At 45.8% G+C, this 7,908-nt stretch overlaps 1 non-coding gene across 1 annotated transcript; it reads left to right on the top strand.

The window, feature by feature from the left end:
* The first annotated feature begins 6,767 nt into the window (after positions 1 to 6,767).
* Positions 6,768 to 6,875, top strand: LOC118709902. The gene has a single exon (XR_004985191.1). It is a non-coding gene; the product is annotated as a U6 spliceosomal RNA (small nuclear RNA).
* Positions 6,876 to 7,908: the final 1,033 nt, after the last annotated feature.

Genomic DNA, 7,908 nt, shown 5'->3' with positions numbered 1-7,908 from the left:
CACTTCTAGGAATATATCCCAAGAAAACAGAAACACAAGTCAGAACAGATATATGCACCCCTATGTTCATAGCAGCACAATTCATCGTTGCTAAGATTTGGAAACAGCCTAAGTGCCCACCAGCATGTGAGTGGATTAGAAAACTGCAGTGCATCTACACAGTGGAATACTATGCTGTAAACAGGAAGGAACTCCTACCATTTGCAACAGCATGGATGGAATTGGAGAGCATTATGCTAAGTGAAATAAGCCAGTCAGAGAAAGATAAATACTACATGATATCAGTCATTTGTGGAATATAAAGAACAACATAAACTGATGAACAAAAATAGATCCAGAGACAAAGAAGCATTGATAAGACAGTCAAACCTCTCAGGGAAGTCAGGGAAGGGTGGGGGGAAGGGGAAGAGAGCAACCAAAGGACTTGTGTGCATGCATATAAGCCTATCCAATGGACACAGACACTAGGGGGTGAGGGCATGAGCTGCTGTGGGGGATGGCAATGGGGGGGGTGGGGATAAGGACAGGTGTAATATACCTTAATCAATAAAGAAAAAAGAACAAAAAAAAAGAACCTTGCCCATAATGCTGAGGTGACAAAAAATCATTGAAAGGTCTTATGAAATTCACTTTGGCAGTACCGAGAAAGGATTGGGTTTGGGGACAAGACAGAAGGATGAGGTATGAGGCTGATGCTGCTCCTCTGCACAGCCTGTGGGAGGGCACCGGGGATGTCTGGGGGAGAATATGCACCCCAATTTCTAGAGGGAGTAGGAAAGCTTTTATAATTTTCAATGTGATAGAACTACCCAGTATATGAACCATATATGTACATGGTGAAAGGCAGCCCACATAGCAATTGAACATTTTCTGTCAGAATAGAAAATGACAACTTGGTTTCCCCACCCTCTCCCTGACCAGCAAACGTGTTAATCATACTGTGCCTTACTCATCCAGGTGAGAATCAATGGTTAACCCAAGCGAGGGAAGGAATGAGGTGGCTAGGACAATGGGGTCATTCAATGGCTTGGGAAATGATTATAGAGCTTGGTCAGTACTTTAAGGTGATTGTGGGGGCTGAGGGGTCCGACTAGGATAATTTATGTATCTCTAGCTTGGTCACTAACTTTTAAAATTGCCTCCTGAGTCCCTTTATGGGACACGAAGATAAAATTCCTTACTTTTTTACTCATTCTATGGAGCATGAACCAGTTTGGTAACCTCCATGAATCACTGAATTCTCCCTCCTCTAATTGCTTTTGGGATATTTCCAAGAAAGGGTCAGCTTTCAAAGGATAGGGTTTACCTCCAGTAAGGATTTTCAAGAAAACATACATGCTCAAGCTCTATCTTAATCTTCAAAATGTTCCTCCTCCTCCTCCTCCTTTCCCTCCTCCTCCCCCCCCCCTCCTCCTCCTCCTCTTCCTCCTCCTCTTCCTCCTCCTCCTCCTTCTTCTTCTTCTCCTTCTTTTTAAAAAAAATCAGAACTGAGAAAATATTTCGTAATTAGAAAAATTTAGTGACAGCTCAGTTGTTAACTGAATTAACGTGCTTGCTTTTCTAAGAGGCTGGGACTTTCATGTCCTCAGTGTCTCTGGTTCAGGCAGGTTCCTCTCTCTGGAACGTGTCCACGTGGTCCCCCTTCCCCCGCTTTCCAACTTGAAGCTGGGAATCATACACAACTTTGAGGCCAGGCCAAAGGTCACCTCTTTTGCCTTCTTGACACTCTCACATCCAAGGTAGGAAAAATTCTGCCCCTCCCAGGCTGTTTTCTTCAGTAAACTCTGAACTGTTTCACAGAGGCCCTGCATGCTCACCTGGAGTCTCCTGCATGCTCAGCAGGCACCCACCTATTGGTTTGGTTGAGTTGTGGAGGACTCAGGAATGCAGTAACCAACCTTCCATCTGCCTGGGAAGGCTGGAACCCAGAGCCCTCCATGAAGATCCGCAGCAACAGTGGGCACCAGGGAGGACTGCCAGAGAGCAGGGTGGGGCTGGGGCTCAGGGCCAGGGCTACTGCCTATAGAAGACCTGGAGGGCTGAGCTCGGAGGATAGAGACGTGACATGGAGTGGGGAAGTGGAAGAAGGAAAGGGACTACTGGGAATCCTCTGTAACTCAACCGAACAAATCCAACATATGCTGTATCTAGGTGTGTGAATGCGACAGCTTATACGGGGGTTCGAGGCTAAGGTATAACCCAAAATGAGAGGAAAAAACATCAAGCCAGATTGTTGGCACAGACAGGCTGTCATTATCTTTGGGAGAGAGGGAATTATTAAATTTGAGAAGGAAAACTTAAGCTGGGCCTGGGAGAACATGATTTGGACATTTAGAGGCAAGTGTGTGTGTGTGTGTGTGTGTGTGTGTGTGTGTGTGTGTGGAATTCCAGGCATAAAGGTGGAAGCACCATGCGGTGTTTATGAATGGAGAGGCCATTTGTGAGTGTGTGGGGCCCCAGCAGGTGTGGGGACCACAGTAACCAGAAGGGCACAGTCCATGGTGGAGATTCTAGAAAGCACGACAAAGGAATCTGCCCCAGATGCAGAAGGGAATGGGGCTCCCAATGCTTTCTGAGCAGAAGAAGAGGGTGAGAACAGCCTGTGCTGGGGAGGTGGTGTGCGTGTGCTCGACTGAGGCTGTGAATCCCGCAGTCCTGGAATTGCCGAGACTTTGATAATCAAGTCTGAGCTGAAGGTGAGGTGGGAGAGGCTGTGGCCAGTTTTCAAACTTGAATCTCAGTTGACGTGTGTGCCCGGGCTACTTGACACCAACATGTGCACAATTCCCATCTTCCTGGAACATTGGATTCATTTGGGGAAAATACTACATATTGAAGCAAATGCAGATATATGTTGTTGTTGTTTTTTTTTGAGTAAAATGCACATTTACAATAAATACTGTGCCTGTTCTCTGGTACCCCATTTCTTTTTCATTCCTTCATGGATCATAGTGCATTTAAACTGGATGTAAATTAGATGAAGGAACTTAGCTGACATTATTGAAAGGGCACATCTTACACTATTGCCAAGGTTTGATAATGCCAACTTGGTAACTGCTTCCTTTCATAGCAAGTTCCCAGGAGACAAAGATTTTATTTTTAAAAATATATATTTTATTGATTTTTTACAGAGAGGAAGGGAGAGGGATAGATAGTTAGAAACATCGATCATCTGCCTCTTGCACACCCCCTACTGGGGATGTGCCCGCAACCAAGGTACATGCCCTTGACCGGAATCGAACCTGGGACCTTTCAGTCTGCAAACCGACGCTCTACCACTGAGCCAAACCAGCTTTGGCAGGAGACAAAGATTTTAAAGATCACTGACTGCCACCTGGTCAGATTTTGTTTATTGGAAAGGACATAAAATAAAAGACATTTTCCAACCTCACTGGAAGGGATTTATCAGGTAGTTACCCCTGAAGGCATGATTTGGACATTCAGAGGCAAGTAGGGAAAATTGTCTAGCCCTGTCTATGGACAGCAAAGACTCCTTGAGGACAAGAAGCCAGTGAAACTGGAGGTAGACAGCTACCCCAAGACATGGACAAGGCCTGAATACCTATAGCTAGATACTGAACTCAGAATCCATTTTATTTGATTGTTTTAACCTATTTGCTAATGATATTAGTCATAATAGTTATAGCTGTTCTTTGGAGTTTTTATATAGTCCAACTGCTTATGCTTACTAAACATGTATAAGACAACTATTAATACTCTTTTCATGGTTTATGTAAATACTAGTAGCCCTGTGCACGAATTCTCTGTGGGACCTGGCTGCTCAGTGCCCGCTGCCCAGAGGCTCTCCGTGGCCCAGAGGCCCGTCTGTGGCGGGGTGCAGAACACTTGCCTTGGCCACGAGGCAAGCATTCCATCAGCCCATTCATGCCGCCTGGGACTGGGGCACTCGGGTGGGGCTGAGAGGACTGGGTGCCGCCATCTTGTGGATATGGGTGCTACCATCTTTGTGATGGAGTGACAGTTAATTTGCACATTACCCTTTTATTCACTAGGACGAGATGCTCATTGCACGGTATTCATGCAAGAATATGTCTTCCTTCCCCTGGCTTCACTCCCAGCCTCCGAGGAGCTGGCATGTCCCTGCTCCTGGCCTGCCCGGGAGCTGGCAAGTCCTTGCTTATGTCTGGAGCACTGCTCCAGTAACTCCCTCCACTGCCCCACTTCCTCTCATAGCTTCACATCCCTCCTGGCTGCTCTGTGCCTGCATATGCAAATTAACCCCAATCTTTGTTGGGTTAATTTGCATACCCACTCTGATTGGATGTGGGCACAGCAGAGTGATGGTTAATTTGCATGTTTCTCTTTTATTAGGTAAGATAATTAGATGCCAAATACAGAAAAATGAGACAGAAAGCAAAGCTCGAATCATGACAATTCATAGGACAGAAATGATCCAAAGCATTTTTTTGTTGTTTTTGCAATGACATCCTGAAGGCCTGACTGCCTTCTATTTACCTGCCCTTCCCTTGATACAGGTTTGTGGTTTGGAGGTCAAGGTACTGTTTGCCATTAACAGAGATAAGAAAAGTGAGTTTTGGGTAGAAGATTAGTTGGAGCCAAATATGTCTCTGAACTTGTGTCCACAGTTATTATATTTTATTTAATTAAAAAATATATTTTATTGATTTTATACAGAGAGGAATTGAGAGTTAGAGATGTCGATGACATCAACCAGCTGCCTCTTGCACACCCCCCACTGGGGATGTGCCTGCAACCAATGTACATGCCCTTGACCGGAATCGAAACCAGGACCTTTCAGTCCGCAGGCCGACGCTCTATCCACTGAGCCAAACCAGTTTCGGCTGTGTCCATAGTTATTAAGTAAAGTTGTTCTAGCTCTTTCTGAGGAAATGAGATAATGGACGAAAGCACTATGAAATTTGAACAGGTCTAGATAATTATGATAATAATAGCCTTTATTATTATTTTAACTATGCTTAGATATATTCTGCCAGCAGTTAGAATAAACACTTGAGTGACATTAGAGATTCAAAGGAAAGGATGAGACAACTGAGGGAGCAGACATGGATGGAGAAATAGAGGGGTGAGCACGTCTTTAGAGATGGTGGAGAAAATAGGGTCTATCAAGGGAGCAGTGAGAGCTGTAAGAGAGGTGAGATAGTGCGGAGTGGTGGAGACCAAGATTCTGCAGAATTTTTAGAAGCTGGAAATGTTCAGCAGTGTCAAATGCTGCAGAGAGGCAAAGGAGAGGAGTGATTAAACTCTGTGGAATTTGGAAAATCTTAGTAAATGGTTTCAATAGGGAGTAGAGGTAGAATTCAGACTTTGCATATCTTGGAGGGGTGTCAGATGAAGGCCTTAGGTCTGCTCCCCCATCCTACCATCCATATCTTCACCCATATCTTCACCCTAAGCCCATAAACTTGCTCAAATCTTTCTCATCTGGCAACAGAACAAAAACCCTTGCTTTCATCCTATCTCTCTCTTTTCCTTCAAAGGCAAGCTTCCTGCAGAAGTCTGATTCGCTCTCTTCTTCCTCACTCCCCACTCCCTGTCCAGCCGGGTTTCTCCTTGGCACTGCCCAGCGAGTGAGCCATCGCTTGAGCCCACGTGGATAAGACAGACTGGCACTTCCTTTCCTCCTCTTGCTTGTCCTCCCTGAGCTGTCTGCTCTGCTGGCTGCCCCTTCCTCCTTTGGCTTCTCCTGTACATCCCTCCCCTTTGCTATCGAATCTCAGCTCCTTTTGCATGCCCTTCAGAGGCTCCCGTTGACCTCTCTCTCATTCCCTTAAATGTCAGAGTCCTGGGCTTATTCTGTACTTTGTCCTTCTCACTCTGCATGCTTTCCTTGGGTGACCTCATCAGCAACCAGGACTTCAATGACCAGGGGCTTACTGAAAATTCACATGCCTTTAGCTTCTCTTTATACTTGTCTTCTAAATTCTAGATCCATATCGTATGCCCAACTGCCTCCTAGATGCCTCCACTTAAATGTCCCTCAGGTACCTCAGACTCAGCCTTGTCCTGACAGAATTCATATATTTTCAGCCAAACGCCTTCCCCTAGATGCCTTGTGCATATGCTCACCATTCAAGATCTCAGCCTCTTTGCCCCATTTCTAGTCAGTTGGCAACTCTAGCAAGATGGGTTTTGTTCTCTAGAATCCCAGGGCAGCTGAGGGGTGCAGACGGCTCCGTAGGGCTGTGTGGACGGGGGCTTTGTACGGTAAGGAGGACTGTGTGCTAGGAATGGGCACACAGTGAGGGCAGGGGAGTTACGGGTGATGCTTCCAATCTTGGGTAAAGTTACCTCAGTATCACCAAGTGCTGATGTACTTGGAGTTCATATATTGGAGGAAGGGAGAAGGAGAAAGGGATAGAAACATCAATAGAGAGAGAATCATCGATTGGCTGTCTCCTGCATGCCCCAAACTGGGGATCGAGCCTGCAACCCTGGCATATGCCCTTGGCCGGAATTGAACCTGGGACCCTTCAGTCCGCAGGCCAACGCTCTATTCAGTGAGCCAAACCGGCTAGGGAGGTACTTGGGGTTCTTGAATCTAAAGCACATGTGTCAAACACAAGGCCCGCGGGCCAAATCCGTCCCGCCAGGCCTTGCAATGTGGCCCGCACCGCGCTGTCATCACTGCACTCCGCTGCGTTTCCATCACAATGACAGTTTATGACTGTTCAGTAAACCATTCGGCCCGTGATTTAGGCTGGATTTTAGATTTTGGCCCCTTCTCTGATTGAGTTCGACACCCCTAATCTAAAGGAACAGAGCTTGTGCTCGCTTCGGCAGCACATGTGCTAAAATTGGAACGACACAGAGAGAGATTAGCATGGACCCTGCATAAGGATGACACGTAAATTCGTGAAGCGTTCCATACTAAAAAAATAAAATAAAGCCTGCGTCCGAATAGATCTGAACGGAGTAGAGGGAAGATTCAGAGGTGGGAGGACCAAGCGTAGTTGGATCTCCTAACGTAAGAAGGACCCTCGTGAGTGTGGGTTACGCATGCCCCGTTTACAGGTTCTACTATGGAACCCACTCTTCCTCAGCAGCCTCCAGGCTACTGAAATTTTGTCCAGAAAGCAAATCTTATTGAGCCATTGGCTCTTTGAACTTTTGGACATCCAGTTAAAAATCCTTTGGCTCCTCACATTAGGTCCTTCAGGCTATGGTCTCTGTTCACTACCCAGCCCCATTTCTTGCTCCTGCTGCACATTCTTTTTGCTTCAGCCGTAAATGAGGACGTTTCTTCAGTCCTTGAAACACACCAGGCCTCCATATGCAGGACTTGAAATATCTGTCTCCCTGTCTCCTCCCTCCCCAACCCCATTCATTCTGCCATTTCAGTTTAAGCACCATTTCCCGGAAACCTTTTGCAAACCCAATGATTTTCTCTGGGCTATGGTGGCATCCCGCATATAACATAACAATACCCTTTACCACATCTCACTGTAATTACAATAGATAACTTGCCTCTGTTTCCTAGTAGACTGAGTACTTTATGAAGGTAGATCTTAGTCTGACTTTCCAAACCCGTTGTTTATTTATTTTTTTAGTCCTCATCCGAGGATATTTTTCCATTGATCTTTTAGAAAGAGTGGAAGAGAGGAAAAGACAGAAACTTCGATGTGAGAGATACATGTGAGAGAAACACATCGATTGGTTGCCTCCTACACAGGGCCCTGGCGGGAATGAGTCCGCAACCCAGGAATGTGCCCTTGATGGGATTCCAACTCCTTTTGGTCTGCAGGCCTGAGCTCTGTACCCTGAGCCAAACCGACTAAGGCTCAACCCCATTATTTAGCAATGCACAATGTACAGTGCTTGATATTTCTACTTGAATAAATAAAACATTATCAACCATGGCTGTCTTAGAGTTTAGGCTATTTAACCTAGAACCTTTTAACATTTAAA

The sequence above is a fragment of the Pipistrellus kuhlii genome, unplaced genomic scaffold (assembly GCF_014108245.1).
Source record: "Pipistrellus kuhlii isolate mPipKuh1 unplaced genomic scaffold, mPipKuh1.p scaffold_m20_p_1, whole genome shotgun sequence".
Lineage (NCBI taxonomy): Eukaryota > Metazoa > Chordata > Mammalia > Chiroptera > Vespertilionidae > Pipistrellus > Pipistrellus kuhlii.
Note: the sequence above shows the minus strand (reverse complement) of the source record. Positions and strands in the feature narration are given on the sequence as shown.